Source organism: Enhydra lutris, unplaced genomic scaffold (assembly GCF_002288905.1).
Source record: "Enhydra lutris kenyoni isolate GAN:26980312 unplaced genomic scaffold, ASM228890v2 scaffoldscaffold6, whole genome shotgun sequence".
In the NCBI taxonomy this organism is placed as follows: Eukaryota; Metazoa; Chordata; class Mammalia; order Carnivora; family Mustelidae; genus Enhydra; species Enhydra lutris.
Window position 1 is genome coordinate 25,683,043 of NW_019154090.1, and position 16,081 is coordinate 25,699,123.

Here is a 16,081-nt window from a genome sequence, read left to right on the forward strand (position 1 = left end):
CCCGCCGCGGGGCTCGGGGCGGGCGGGGGCGGGGTGTGGGGGTGTGGATGTATGTCCGAACGTGTGTCCCTGAGGTTGTCTGTGGGTCTGGCCCGCCCGAGGCGCACGCGTCTCTGCTCACCCGCCCGCCCCGGCCCGCCCAGGCAGCGCTCCGGGTTCGGGGCGTCCCTGCCCCCCTCTGCGCCGCTGCCCGGGCCGTGGCCGTGCCGGGCGGGCTGTCCCGGGTAGCTCACCCCAGCATGTTCCGTCCTACCGTCCCCTCCCCCAGCCAGCAGGCGGCTGCTCCGAAGCCTGAGCCTCCCCCCCCGCCCGCCCCGGGGCTGCCTGTCCCGGGCGCCTCGCGCTCCCGCCCCCGGGCCGGCTGGGCGGTGTGTGTGTGTGTGTGTGTCTGTGTGTGTGTGTGTCTGTGTGTGTCCGTGTGTGTGTGTGTGTGTGTGTGTGGAGGGTGGTGCCGCGGGAGGGGGGGCAGGGGCCGCTACGGGACGGGGAGTCCACTCGGCTCCCCAGCGCCAGGGGAGGGGGCCCGCCCCGGCACTGTCTCCCCGACCCCACCCGGGGCTGGCCCGGGGAGGGGCGGCCCGAGCCGCAGCCTGGCGCAGGAGCAGCCTCGCGCGGGTGGGTGGGGCGCCCCCTCCGCCCCCCGGGCCCCTAGCTCCCCCCTCCCCGGGACGGGGGCGGCCTGACCTATCCATCCCCTCCCCTCCCCCGTCCCCGGGGCCGGCCGGGTCCGGGCGGGGTGGCGTGGGGGAGGGGGCGGGGAACCGCAGCCGCCGCGAGGGAGGAGGCGGGCGGCCGGGCGGGGGCGTCCCCTCCGGCCCGGGGCGCCCTGGAGAGGGCGTGCGGCGCGGGCCCCGCGGCTCCCCCGCCGGGACCTCATTGTTCTGCAGCGGGTGGGGGCTGGGGGGGGGCGGCTGCTCCCGGGGCGCTGCTGAGCTTTGAACTTTCCGTCGCGGAGACCCTCCATTAGTGCGTTCAGCCCCCGGCCCGACCCGGCCCGGCCGGCCTCCCTCCCTGCCCCCCTCGCTCCCTCCCCGGCCTCGCCCGGCCCGAGCGAGCGAGCCGGGCCGCCCCGCGCCGGCCTCCCTCCCTCCCTCGCTCCCCCGCTCCCCCCTCCGTGCTCCTCCCCCGTCCGGCCCGCCCGCCCCGCGCTCAGCCCTGTCCCCGGCCGGAGCGGGCTCTTCACACACAATTGATTCGGTCGTTACGAAAAGTGCACTTGTCCCCTCCCCCTCCCCCTCCGGCGGCCGCCCGGGCCCGGGCCCGCGGGGTGAGGGGGCCGCGAGGGAGGGAGGCGGGAGCCAGGGAGCGGATCCGGAGGCGCCTCCCCCCCGCGCCCAGGGGACGGGGCTACAGGCCGCGGGGAGTGGGGCGCCGTGAGCGCGGAGGGCGGGCGGCCCATCTGCGAGGAGCGCTGATAACCGCGCCGCGGCCGCTGCGGCCGCCAGCAGCCCATCTGCGCCGCTGCCGCCTCCGGCCGGACCCGGAGCATGGGGCCGGGACAAGGGGTGCGCCGGGGCCGGATTCCCGGAGGGCGAGGCTGGAGCAGTGGCCCACCCCGCGCGAGTCAGGGAACCCCTCCCCAGCCCCAATCAGTACTCTCCCCGCAACCCGGGGAGTGTGGGTCATTGTCCCCTCCCCTGATTGAGTCAGGGACCCCTCCCCCAGCCCAAATCAGTGCCCGCTTGCCCATACGGGGAGTAAGGGCCATCGCCTCTTCCCAGCTTAGGTCAGTCTTCCCCACCCTCCCAGTTCCATACCCGCTTGGGTTCCCCCCATCTTGGGCTAGTGTCCCCAGTCTAAGTGTGGGTTTTGTTTTTTGTGGTTTTTTTTGAGGTCAGTGACCCACCAGGTGGTTGACTGGGTCCGTGCCCCCTCCCCTGGGTCAGTGCCCTCAGCCATCCAAGCCAGCTAGCACCTCCTACCCCAGCCTGGTTATCCCTCCCCAGGGAGCTGAGAGTCTTGGTTCAGCTTCCCCACAGCAGGAAGCAGGATCCCCCACTGTACCCTGTACTGAAGTTGAGAGGCAGGTGACCCTCAGTTTTGTCAGCTGGCTCACCCGTTCTGTGTGGGTCCATCTGTCCCCTAGGGAGTAGGCATCATGGGCCGTCCCTTTACCCTCTTAGCAACGCTGCTGTCAAGGCAGAGCAAGCATGAGCATTCTCACACACACACACACACACACACACACACACACACACACACCCATCCAGGCCACATGCAGAAATTGGGTGCTAGGCCTGGGCTCCAGCTCCTCCCAGCCCAGCCAGTCCCTTCAGATCCTTCCTGAGGCTCCTCCTGACCTGCCTCACCTGTTCCTGACATCAGGGCCCCCACCAGCCTCCACCCTGGCTCCCAGACCAATAATAAGCCTTCCCCAAGGGACCACCTGCCTGGGAGGCAGAGAAAGGGGACCCAGGTCTCCCTGCCCAGGCTGCCAGGAGGACGACAAACACAACAGAGCAGATGTGCCCTCCTTCGACAGCCTGCTCCTCCGGCTCCCCATGCCTTCCTGCCTGGCCTGCTGATCCCCAGAGAGCCCGTTAGTTACCTGCCACTCGCCCGCCCAGCCGACTGGAGCCAGCCGCAGGAGCTGCCCCGAGTCCTGCCACCCCCATCTCCGAGCACCTTCCTGGGGCTCAGTAATTATTTTTATATTTCCATTTTTCTTTCCACTGATCTAAGAGGAACAAATCCTGCTGGGAATTCTGGGCCAGCCATGGCCTCTTCCTGGGAGGGGCTGAATGGGACCATCTTTGAAAGGTGCAAAGGACATCCCCCTGCCTTCATGGGCTTGCGCCCGCGCGCACACGCGCGCGCACACACACACACACACACACACACACACACACACACAAAGTTGCCATTGCCTCTGGTGGCAGTTGGGAGACATCCTGTAGTTTTGTCCTGGGTGGGTTTCCGTGAAGGTCATCAGGCTGTAAATCTTTGTCCCAGGCACTTGCTCGGCCCCCATAGGCCTTGTGTTGGGTGTGGGGCACTGTGGCCGGTGGGACTCTGCCTGCTCCCGGGCACCCAGCTGGTGGGGGAGGCGTGCCTAGCTAAGGATGTGATAAAGCCCTCGGAGCCCCCAAGGGAGTGCAAGCAGCAAAGAAAAAATAAAAAATATTTCAGGGAAGAGGGGCTGTGGGTGTTGGGTCATATCCAGTGGCTGAACCAGGGTCCCCGCTCAGTGTGCCGTCCCAAGGGTGGCCATGGTGTGTCATCTCTCTTCCATGTTGTTCTCTGGCTGCCCCCTCCCCGGGCCCCCTTGCCTCCTCCCACAGCCATATGCGGTGCTGTGGTTGGGCCCTTCCCTAGTCCCGGCCGGCGGCCGCGGGTCGATGATCTGACACCACTTGTCCCGTCCCATCTGGCCCTGTGCTTTTCTGGGTGTGTGTGACAAAGGCTTAATCTGTCCGGACGGGCCCAGGGCGGAGAGGAGGGCGCGGGGAATTACACTCTGCTAGGGCCTCCTGCAGCTGGGGCCCGGGCGGGGGCGGGGCGGGGGTCGAGCTGAGCCGAGCCTGGGCGTGGGGGAGAGGCAAGTTGGTCTCCAGTCTGCAGGTTGTCACAGGAAATAGAAGTGGAGGCGGAGGGCTGAGGGTTGAGGGCTGAGGGGAGGAGGGCGGAGTCCTCCACCCGCGGCATGGGGTGCTCATGGGGATAAGATCTTTTTATGACAAGAGCCAGCCGGGGCCTCCTGACTGGGCAAAGCCTGGTTAGGATTTATTATTTCTTGTGTTTGGCCTGCTCTGGCCTCCGTGCGATGCCGCGCCGGGGAAGCAAACGGCTTGGAGGCAAGACCCTCGGATTCCACTCCAGCGTCGGCCACAAAGTGAACCAACCTCTTTCCTTTTCCTCTGGTCTCTTCGAGTGGGGCTGTCCCCTCCGGGGCCTTCAAGGGCCACAGGTTATGGCTGAGGCGGGGCCCTGGGCCATCTGTCAAGTCCCAGGACCTCCTTGGAGATAGATGTTCTTGGCTCAAATCGACCATCTTCCGGGTGGGAAGACCGAGGCCTCGAGAGAGGTGCTTTCCGTTGGCAGGAAGCCGGGACTGGAATACGGATTTCTGTGCTCCACTGTGGGCATCGTGGGCCCATCACAGGCTGTGAATCCCCCCATTAGAACCCCATTCCCCGAGGGGAAACGCCAGCTTGCCAAACCCCACTGTCAACATTAGGCTTTTGCGAGCCGGACCCCAGGTGTTCCGCTGGCCAAATTGACTAATGGTGGTCTTTTCCCAGTTTGCAGACAACGTTCATTTAGCGGAGAGCATTTTCTCAGTCTTCGCTCTTTCTCCCCAGAGCTTTTGTGTAAAACCTTTGGCACCTGCGGCCACTGGTCTGGGCGGGAAATGGCCTCTGACTTAGCCCGGTGTAATGTATGCTGTGACCTTCGCTTGAATTCCTCAATGTTTCCTGCTTTTCTCCAAGTTATCACCACAGTGACAGCTTCTGAGTCACCTACCGTGTGCCTGTCCCGGTACCGAGGGACTGACACACATCGACTCGTCAGATTCTCGCCATCCCCCAGAGGTCAATGCTGCTATTTGCGCTCCCCTCCAGATGAGTAAACTGAGGCTTAGCAAGGTGAGGTACTAGGCCTCACTGCTGACAGGGGCAGGCCGTGAGCTTGGCTACTGCTTGTACACGTCTTCGTTCTGACGCCATCTGAGGGGTCTCGTGGCCCAATCCCTTGGAAAGCGTAGGTCCTTCGTGACAAGCTTTCAGTCTGTTACACCTTAGTCTGAATTAGTTTATAAGAATCCCTCTGCTCAGGATGTCTGGGATCACAGGCCGGTGCTGGAGGCAGGACTGGCTCCACATGAGGCATCTGGGGACTTAACTGGGACTCTCAAGGATGGGTAAGGGGTGAGAAGAAGGGAGACCTCCATTGTCCCCGGGGGACTTTTGAGGAGAAGCCTAACAGTGACATCTGGCAGGGGCCCCATTTGGATTTCTCCTGAGTGGCAGAAGTGGGCTCTTTTGTCAATTAAGCCTCAGTGATTTGGGTGAATGCGGTCTTGGGCACTCTAGGGGCTGTGTTTCAGAGCCTGGGTGATGCTGGAGGATTAGGCTCTGCCTTCCCAGGACCTCCCCTCCAGATCCTAGGTCACTCTCCGCTGGACATGGGGACAGCATATCTTCTTCCTTGGGTAAAACCTGGCACAGCCCCCAAGACTGCCTTCTTGTCCTGGGGTGTCTGAAAGACAGGAGGCCCATCCAGGACCCTAAAAATGCTGTGGGGAAGACTAAGGGGGGTGGTGGGCAGTTTGTGGCTGCCCACCAGGGACAAAGGTCCAGAGCCTGACCCAGCCTCAGGCAAGCTTGGGCTTCTCCAACCTTAGAGATTGTGGGGTTGATGGAGTATCGTGCACGAGCGTGTGTGCCCATGGGCTAGAGCATGTGTGTGCACGAGGAGGCTGTGTGTGTGTGTGTGTGTGTGTGTGTGTGTAGCAGTGTGACTGTGTGGGTGTGAGTGTGCATGTCTTGTCCATGTGCGGGCTGGGGATGCTCATGTGCCTGGGGCGGTGCGTGTGTGCACGCGTGTGTGTACAGGTGAAAGGGAGACTACAGGCCGGTGGACGTGTGTGACTGCGGGCGTCTGCGCTGACAGATGTGCAAGCACCTGGGGCGTGGGCATTGGCAAGACCACGAGCGTGAGTGTGTGCAGGCACACATGTTCCAGATCCTCTTGAAGAAACCCCAGCAGTCTGGCAGTGCAGGGCTGTCAGGGGTGTCCTTCGTCATCACAGAGGCGGCCCAAGCTGCCACCCCAGCCCGAGCTGCCCCCCAGAGCCTCCACCACTGCAGGAAGGACATGGCAGGGAGGGAGTGGGTGTGAGAAGTGGTGCTGTGTCTATCCCTGTCCCCATCCCCATGACAATGTCCGAGGCACCTCCTTGTTTCCAGCCTTCCTCCTCTTCCTCCTCCTCCACTCCCTGCCCTCTGAGGCACTTACCGAGCCCCTGAAGCCAAGCACCAAGGCGGGGGGGGGGCGGCGTGCCCTTCTGGAAGAGAGGGCTCTGAACTTGAAGTGAGGGGGTCCTGACCGACAGAGCCCAACTCCACCACTTCCTTGCCATGCGACCTCGGGCAAGTATCCTGCCTGACCTTTCGGGGTCTTACTTTCCTCATCTGGAAAATGGGCTTGAAGCGCCATCACCAGGAGGCTTGGCAAGCTGGAAGAGCTCCACTGTCACTTCCTGAATGTTTCCTGCTTTTCTCCAAGTATCACCACAGTGACCGCTTCTGAGTCACCTACCGTGTGCCTGTGCCTGTAAAAAGATCTTATCCCCATGAAGTGGGGTTCTGTCTCCTGACTTGTATCAAAGCCAGGTCTGGACCCCGGGCCCCTAAACAGGACAGGGAGCCGAAGAGAGCTGGATGAGGGCCTGTCACAGTGGGCAACTCGTCAGAATGAGGACTCCTGAGTCCACTCCCTGCCCCTGGCCCGCCCTGACACACAGGGGAGGGCAAGGGCTTGGGGTCTCTAGCTGCGGGGCCCTGGGCTCAAATACCAGCTCTGCCCTTTCACCAGTTTGACCTTAGTTGGCTCATCTGTAAAATGTAGCTGATCATTCTGTCTCCCTCATAGCATTGGTGTGAAGATTAAGGCGTTAAGCAATGTAGAGCCTGAAGAACGTGCAAGTCCTAGGAAATGCTAGCTGCTCTGTGTTCTCACTGAGCCTCAGTCTCCTGATCCAGAGAATGGGGATGGCGATGAGAGCCATGGTGGATATTAAATGGGCCCATGGAAAGAAAGCATGCAGCCAAGTCCTTGTCACGTAGCTAGTGGGCAGGAACTACTGGTTCCCTAGAGATTGTGTCAGAGTCATTTGTGTGTCCCCGGTGCCATTAGGGGCTGGGTGGTGTTGCACTGAATTGCGCAGAACACCAGAAGGGGCTCAGTGAGGGCATGGGTGTGGCACGAGCCTCCAGAGCTGGGGACTTAGAAGCTCAGGGTCTCTCTGCCCTGCTTGGCTTCTGTCCTGCTCTGAGCCTCAGTTTCCCTGCTTATTACACAGGAATGCCCTTTGGGTCCCTCCTGCCTCTGAATCCCTTCCTGGTGCTGTGTCAGGTCCTGGAGGTCCGGGAGGGGTGCTAGAGGGTTGAAGCTAGGGACTCTACCAAGGCCTGTAGGAGTCCAGCAGGTAGAAAGGTAGTAGGATGGGCATCCTGGAGGCCTTCTCCCTTCTAACCCCCCATCCCCACCCCTGCTCCAGTCTCTGGCCAGGAACTCAAGTTCTGGGCTCCAGGACCTTGGAATACAGTTAGGCCACTGTAATGACAGCCTTCCCTGGTCAGGGGCCTGAGCCCGTCTCTTGTGTTTTCTAGCCCCTGCCATGCACCAGACTTTATTTCATTTAATCGCCCTGGATTCTGTGTGGTGGATGAGGACTTGGCATCAGGGAGGCCAGGGAACCCGCCCGAGTCCCACAGTGAGGAAGTGGCCAGGCTTGGGTTCCGTGGCTGGCTGACCCTCTCAGCCGCAGGGTGTGGAGGTGGGACCCATGGGTGCCTTAGCTCTCTGCACCTCCCCACCCTGGGCCTAGGGGGTCCCCTCATTTGGGACACCCCACAAAAGCTTCTCAGAGCTCAAGGCATGCCTTTACCTGCCTAAGACTCAGCCTGGTGGGAGACAGATGCCCCAACCCCCCGCCCCCCCGCCCCCCATCTTTCCCCCTCACTTCACCTGCAGCTCCAGACCCCCCAACCCGACCTGGGCAGGCTGCAGGGGTGCGGAGACAGAGCAGCTGGGAGGTGGGGCCTGTTCTCTCCCACAAAGTCATCTACTCCCTCAGCATCCGGTCATCTAGGCCAGCCAGGAAGGGGGGAAACTAAAGCTGAGAATGGGGGGGACTCGCTCAAGGTCCCAGAGAGCACCAGAGCTGGGTGTGAACAGGCAGGTGACTCGCCCCTCATTTGCTCTCCCCCATCACCATCCCGGCAGCCCCGTCCTGCCCCTTCTCGGCCACACCTGGGAGTCATGTTAATGGTTCTCTTATAGCTCCTTGTCCCCAACCAACTGTGTGCAGATACTGTTGTTTTGACCTTGAAAATACATCTCAGATTTCACCTTCTCACCACCTCCACCCCCTCCAGCCACCCCCCTGTGCCCACTCTGGCTTCCCTGTAATCCCTTCCAACCCACACTCCAGAGAAAACTGCAGAACACAAACCAGATTCTCCCCTGCCTCTGCTCAGAACCCTCCAAGACTCCTGTCTCACTCAAGGCAAGAGCTGGTCTTTTTTGAAGCCTCCACAGCCAGGCACGATCTGCCCCAGCTGCCACAACTCTGCCCCAGGGCCCTTGCACTGGCTGTTTCCCTAGATCTCTACATGGCTGGTTCTTCTCCTCTTTTGGGTCTTTGCTCAAATGTCACCATCTCAGAGAAGTCCTCCTGGATCACCCAGTCAGGACCATTTTAAGTCCCTTGGACTCTTCTCACCATCCCCCTTGTATTTAATTTTTTCTCTAGCTCTTACTAACCCCTGACATTATGGATGGTTTTTAGTTTATAAGTTTGGTACCTGTTTCCCCATAAGATGGTGGGCTCTGCCAAGGCAAACCAGTCTGTTTTGTTCATTGCTGTGTCCACAGGACAGAGACTAGCTGCTGCCCCGAAGGGACTCCCCACTGTGGGGGGCAGCAGATGCCTCAGAGTTAGAGTCTGAGAACTGCCCATCCACTTCTGTACTCGGAGGGCCTCGGGAGTCCCAGGGTCTGGGACTGGACCATTCCTCCTGCCCAACTGTGTCCAGGGAGTCCTCAGGAAGACGACATTTGAGCTGGACCTTGAGCCAAATTTTTCAGCAAGAGCAAAGCATGGGGAAGCTCATTCCAGCGGGTGGGAATGTGAGCAGGAGCTCGGAGGTGGGACAGGTTTTCACAGGTTAGCGCAGACTCTGTGTGATGGTGACTGGGGCCACTTTCTTGAGGAAGCATGTTCTGCAGAACATTTCAGATGGGGTGGGGACGGGTAAATCAGCTTGAAAACCACTGTGCAGTCTTGAGAGGATGAGCTGGTGAAATCGCTTGGGGCCAGATGGAAGAGAAGGATCTGGAAAGCCAGGCAGAGGAACTAGTGTGTCCTTATCTTCTTGTGTCATCATAAGGGAAAGCAAGGAGTCCGCAGGAGGGTTTTTAGTGGAGGGAGAGAAGGTCAGATTTGGGTTCTAGAATGAACCCTAGAGTACTGGGCAAGAAAAAGACGTAGCCCATAAAGGTGAGACAGAAGGTAAAGGAATTACGAGGTGCGGAGAGATAAGGCTAGCCTGGGAGGAAGAAGATGGGCTGCTTCCCTCATAGGACAAGGGACTGGGCGTAGGTGACGGGAGGAGGGGGGAGAATGGTGTTCGAGGGTCAGGGTTGGCCCAGTTTTCTTGGGTGGAAGGAGGGGAGGTTAGGACACCAGGAACGTGGACAACTATACAGATCTGGGGGACAGGGGCAGGGGCCTGTGGGCGGAGTCTAAGAGCTGGCCTTAAGGCCGGTAGCATGTGGCAGTAGGGGCCTGTGGTGACTCTGGGCTCCGTGGGGCCAGCTTGGGAGTCATCGTGCCCACGGGGCCCCCTCCCTAGCTTGGAACCTTCCACGCCCCGGCTGGGACCCGACTGCAGGCTCCTGGGAGGCCTATGCTTGGGTGGATGACTCATCGTTTTCTCGGCATCCCGGCATCCCGGGCTGAGGAAATGTTCAAGGAGACATGGGGCCCTTCCTTTGGCAGGCCAGGCCCTGACTGGATGCCGGCGGGTGGAGAAAAGTGCACTCAGGCCTGATCTCCGAGCGTCCTGAGGGCTTGTCTCCACGAGCCCCTGGCTTCCACGATCCTGTGCAGCCCTCAGCCACCCTGGGAGGAGGCTGTTATGACCCCATTCTACAGGTTAGCAAACCAAGGTACAGCCTACGCAAGCGCCTAGCTAAGTCAGCACTTCGTGGTGCAGTTTCTTCATCTGAAAAATGGGTCTGCTGATTATTCCTCCCCAGCGGGTTTGATGGGAAAACCAAGAGAGAGAATCCTGTGAAATGCTTCAATAGTGGCTTGTCACTTTTGGTAGAGCAAAACTAGGGAAGACAGGAGAGTAACATGGCCAACAACAGGCCTGCATTTGGACCCCAGGTCTGCCACCAGCTTCTGGTTCTGGGCAAATGGCTTGCCTGCTCTGATCCCTGAACCCCTTGTGTGTCAGTGGTGGTAACCCACACCCTGTGGGGTAGCTGGGAAGATGCCCTGAAATCAAGCCTGACAGGTAGGCCTCAGAGTAGAGGCTACTGACCCCTCTCTCCACTGCAAAGATCCCCAAACCAGATAGCCGTTGTCCTCCCAGGGGTGGCTAAGAAGCACTTTGTGGGGTGACAGGAAAGCCTGGGCCGAGGGGGAAAGAAAGGGGGTCCAGCTCAGAGAGTTCCTCCTGGGAAGCCCCATGGAGGATGGGGCTTCTCTGGGAGATCTGGAGCTGGGACAGAAGCGGGCTGGGGACAAAAGGGTTTATGTTGAATGGGGGGTGTCAGAGGAGGAATGGGGAATGTGGAGGCAGAGGCTGAGTCCAGGCTCTGCCATTTATTGCTGTGCAGTCTTGGGCAAGTCAGTTCCCCTCTCTGAGCCTCAGTTTTCTCATCCGTAAAGTGGGGGAAATGCCAGCTGTGGCTTCACGGACATCTGACTTCTAAACTACATGGTATGGTATGGTGGCAGCCGTAGCAGGGTGTGGGCTTTGCGAAGCCTTCCACGAAAGGGGGCTATAATGACGATTCTGGTTGGGATTGAACCAGTAACCCTCGAGTCTGTGATGAGGCCGGTGGAGCAGTGCCACCGGGCTGGGCTCCGGAGCACAGACCAGCCCCAGGTTCGAGCGGAGCGCTGTGACTCACTGGCCCGATGACCTTAAAACAAGTTGCTTCCCCTCTTGGAGCCTCAGTTTCCTCCTTTGTAAAATGGGGCCAGTGGTATCACGCATCTCACAGGGCTGCCATGGGAAGGTGAAGAGAGGTTCCACATCAGGTGGTTGGCCCAGGAACCAGGAGCTTTTGTCTCTTGTGCCCCTAGCATGGCAAATGGCAGTTAGACCTCAGATCTGGGGCCTGGGAAGGGGCCAGGGGATGCGAAGAGGGGCAGGAGTGGCAGTGGCCAGAGCTGGAACGGGGTGAGGGCAGCAGGAGCATGTGCTGGGAAACTGGAAGGGGAGACTTCCAGCAGGAGGGGTGGTCAGCTGGCTTGCCCCCGGGGATGGGCAGACCCCCAGCCCCAGGTCTGGATGAGAGAAGACCCTGATAGAAGCTGGGGCAGAGGGAAGGCACCTTGAGCTGAAGCAGGTGGGAAGTAGAGGATAGAAATCCCGCTGCTCCAGTCAGAAGTTGGCACTCGGCGGGGGGGGGGGGGGCAGTGGGCTGCCCAGGGCCAGGCTGCCCATTTTGGGGCTAAGAGTGGGCATGCTTCCTGGGCCAGAGAGCCCTGCATTTAAATCCTGCCTGACCATCCAGCTGTGGGATCTCGGATACCTCTCCACCTCCTCTCTGAGCCTCCACTTCCACATCTGCAAAATGGGGAGAGTCCTCTCCGCACCCTTTTAGGGTTGTGGGATAATCTGAAGTCCATAAAGTAAGCAGCGACTGCCTGCTACTGAGCAAAACCAGTGACAGTCATGACCCAGCCACTATTTGGGCGTTACTTATGAAAACCTGGACACCGCCAAGCACTTTATGTCCATGACTCCGTGCGATGGTCCGAACTCAGCTATCTTTGCAATCCTCGTCTTGCTGACAAGGATGTTGAGGCTCGGAGAGGTTGGTTAACATGCCCGAGGCCACACAGCTGATAAGAGGCAGAACAGGGACTTGGGCCTGTGCAGTGGGAAGTGTCATGTCCTTGGCTCCCTCTAGCCCCCATCCTCCCAACGGCAGATGTCAGATCCCGGGGTCCCCTATGGTACCACGCACCCTTGGCTCATACGTTCTTCTTCCCGGCACGGAGAGACAGGCATGAGTCTCTCCCGCAGAGCGTACGGACCCTGGGACGCACTACTAAGGTGCAGACGGGATCTATGGGGAGAGTTGGCTGACCCTCGGGGTCACCAAGGGATTCTTTGGTTCAGGGAGGGCCACGTGGCGGTGTGGGGCCTCATAGCCAGCGGGGACAGCCAGCATACTGCACTCCAGCTGAGGCAGGGGGAGCCCCGCGCCCACCGGCACGAGGCAGGGCAGAGCTCACCGCCAAGGTCACAGCCAGCTGCCGGCCGCCAGCAGCCCCAGGAGGAAGCAGGTGGCCGGTGCCTAATCCGGGTGGCACTGAGGGGCGTCAAGACAAGGAGAGGGTACCATGAGGTACCCAAGGAGGAGGGGCATGGGGAGGACCTGACCGGGGGAGGGGGGCGGCTCTTATAAGGAAATGAGCCAAGAAGTGGGAGATGAGGGGCTGGGAGCTCCCTGGAAGGGGGAAAGGGTGGACAAAGGAGCCCAAGAGAAGTTTGTTTTTCAAGGTAATGCACACACAAGACTTCAAGCAACAGCAACAAAACAGCAGCCAGCAAGGGGGTGAACAGTGACCAGCCCACCCTGTCCCCCTCCACCTAGGGGAGGTCCAGTCCCTTAGGTGTCAGGCCGGATACCCTTGGCTCTGAGCTGGGCTGCCTGGCTTTGAATCCTGAATGCCCTGTGTACTCGCAGACTTGGACAGCTGGACACGTCTCCGTGTCTGAGTTTCTACATCTAAACTGGGGGTGGTATTAGGGCCTGTTTCTCTGGACTGTGGCCTCGCTCCCTGCAGAAGCGAGCCTGGGGCCGAGTGCTCCACAGGCGGGGATGGTCGCTGTGAGGGTCGCCGCCATGGCTGCCGCTTTGCTGGGCTTTCTGCTGAGTGTGCATGCCCGTGCACCCCGTCCGTGAGATTTTTAAACACCCAGCGGGGTGTTCAAGTCCCTTGCGGGGCCTGAAGCTTGGTTTTCTGGGCTTCTGTCGGTTGAGGCAAGAGGCAGAGGTGAGCGTTCAGCCCAGCGGCCCTGGATCTTCAGACCAGGCCCCCAATGTGGGGGGATTTCTGACGTCAACTGGCCCTCAAGGATTAGCCACTGCCTTGTCCAGGGCTGGAGGTACGGGAACTCGATCCCCCACTCCTGTGCTGGGGACGTGAAGTGGCCGCGGGGACAGGAGGAGTGAGGCGAGCTGTGGAGACAGCCCTTGTCCAGGCTGTGAAGGGGAGGCCTCGAAGCCCTCCTCTGCTACTTCTGAACCTTCTCAGGTCTGCCGTTACTGAAAAAGTTCCCTGCTCCTCGCCTTGGTTTCCTTATCAGGATGGTGGCCCAGGCGGTGGTGAGGGGCCAAGATGACACCGCAGGAGTGACAGAGCATTGGGGTTATTTGTGGGGGACCCCACGTGCGGGTCCCTGCCCTCAGGGGATCTTACAGCTAAGAGGCTGCTGCCATTTATAAGATCCCAGCTTAGGAGGTACACAGCCCTGGGTTCAAATCCTAGCTCTGCTGCTTAGTAGCTAAGTGACTTTGGGGGAATTTAATTAACCTCCCTGGGCCTCAGTTTCCTCTTCTATAAAATGGGCATAGCAGTAGAACCTGCCGTGGGGGCTTGTAGGATGCGGCTTAAGAGGCTGAGCCGGGGGCCTGGCTCAGGGTGAAGCCGTGATCCACAGCAGCCGCAATTATTTTAAGGCCCCCAGACTAATCTGAGAATGCCCGGCAAACCACGCAGGGCTGCGGGCCATCTCTGCATTCACGGACTCATTTAGCCAACTCGTTGGCACCTGCTTCGTATCAGGTCCTGTGCAGGCACACCACTGAGATTTACTAAGCACCTACTATGTGCTGGGAGCGGTGAACAGGATGGACTTCATCTTTGCCCTCCCAGAGCTGGGAACCTCAGGTAGCCGCATGGCCCCGGGGGTGGTGGTGCTGGGGACAGCCTGGGGCCCGACGTGCCATCCAGCTGGTGGGCTCTGGTAGCCAGGCCCCTGTCCCTGTTGTGCCAGGTTTACTGAGATTAACAGGGTTGCTTCTGCCTGGCGTGCCCAAGCTGGCCCTGCTGACCCCCATGTCTGGCTCCCCTGGGTCCCCCTTTCCCAGGGAAGTAAGCTCTGAGGGGTGTGGGGAGTACTGGGCCTTTTCTACCCGCCACTCCAGTTTTCATCACCTCCTCCCCCAGGGAAAGCTCATTGTCCTTCCTTCTACTTCCTCCCTCTTCACACAGCAGCCAAACTGCTGTATTAAAAAGGCAAACCTGACCGTGTTCTCTCTCTGCCCTAAACCTCGTTGTGGGTCCCCATCAGCCTCTGAGCGAAAAGCACCAAGGCCCACAAGGCTCCGCTCTGGCCCCTGTCTCCACCTTCCGGACTCCTGCTCACTACCTTCAGCCGCACTGTCCTCCAGGCTGCTTCCCCAGCCCTCACTGGGCTCTGCTACAATGTCATCTCCTCAGGGAGGCCCTTCCTGACTGCCTTTTCTTTCTTTCTTTTTCTTTTTTAAGGATTTTATTTATTTATTTGAGAGAGACAACAGAGGGAGAGTAACAGGGAAAAGCACACTATCCGCTGAGCAGAAAGACCCATGGGGCTCGATCCCAGGACCCCAAGATCATGACCCGAGCCGAAGGCAGTTGTTTAACCAACTGAGCCACAAAGGCGCTCCTTTCTTTTTTTTTTTTTTTAAGATTTTATTTATTTATTTATTTGTTTGAGAGAGAGAGAAAGAGAACGAGCAGGGAGGAGGGGCAGAGGGACAGAGAGAAGCAGATTCCCTGCTGAGCAGGGAATCCCATGCATGGCTCCATCCCAGGACCCCAAGATCATGGCCTGAGCCGAAGGCAGACGCTTAACCAACTGAGCCACCCAGGTGCCCCCAAATGCCTTTTCAAAGTGGTTTTTGACCCCGTGTTCTTAGCCCTTTCCCCTAACTGGGGAGCCTTTTAATTAATTTATTTATTCACTCATTTGTTTGTTTTTTAAGCTTTTATTTATTTATTTGATGGAGAGAGCACAAGCAGGGGGAGTGGCAGGGAGAGGCAGGCACCTCACGAGCAGGGAGCCCGATGCGAGACTCCATCCCGGGACCCTGGGATCATGACCTGAGCCTAAGGACCTGAGCTTAATGGACTGAGCCACCCAGGCACCCCTGGAGACTGTTTTGGTTTTTTTTTTAAGATTTATTTATTTATTTATTAGAAAGAGAGCACGAGGGAGGAGGGGCAGCGGGGGAGCTAGTCCTGCAGACTCCCTGCTGAGCGTGGAGCCCAGTGCAGATGGATCTCACCACCCTGAGATCAGGGCCTGAGCTGAAATCAGGAGTCAGCGCTCAACCGACTGAGCCACCCAGAGCCTTTGTTACTGTCCTACCCGTGCTGTATCTGTGTGCATGTTCCTCTTGGTCTCCACGAGGATGGGGACGGTGGCTGTCTTGCTCACTGTTGTGTTTTTAGCACCTAGTGCCCCATCAGCACTCCGTAAATGTTCTTTAAACAAGCTCTCAAACGTTTTAATTCTTCTTCTTGTGCCTCCGTTTCCTCCTCTGCAGAATGGAAGGACAGGGCTGTTGGGGGGCTGACCTAAGGGCCGGCTCAACGGTCAGGGTCCCGTCCAGGACTGTCCCAGTCCCAGGGCCGAGGGAGCCAGAGGAGGCTGGCAGGGTCGGCAGGTGGTCACAGAGATATTTGGGCTCACTCCTGGCCATGCTGAGAAGCCCAGGTGAGGCAGAGACACAGCTGTGGGAAGAGGGGAAGAGAGGATCGTCTGTCTGTACGGAGGTCTGGGGCTGGGAGATGTAGCTCGGTGGCCAGTCCCTTAATGGGGCCCCGGAAGGCCAGATGTCAGGCAGTGGGAGCTATTGAGTATGGCAGAGCGGGGGACCATGGGGAGGGAGGTGTTTAGGGAGCCGAATCTGGTCCGGTGTGTGCCGAGTGGAGACTGGGGGCTCAGGCCCAGGGGTGGACAGTAGCCCACATGGGAGCAGAAGCTACAGAAAGAAGGCGGGGGCCCCGGAGAGGGGCTGAAGGACTGGGTCTGTCTCCTCCTTCTTGTGTCAGCTGCTTCGTTCTCTGCAAAAGTCAGTTCACTGTCCATGCACTCGTTCGCTCACGTATTCA

General features: G+C 59.5%; 1 protein-coding gene across 1 annotated transcript in view; it reads left to right on the forward strand.

The window, feature by feature from the left end:
• Window positions 1-16,081, forward strand: part of LOC111141728 (nucleolar protein 4 like) — a 129,289-nt gene that overhangs the window by 352 nt on the left and 112,856 nt on the right. The window lies entirely within an intron of this gene.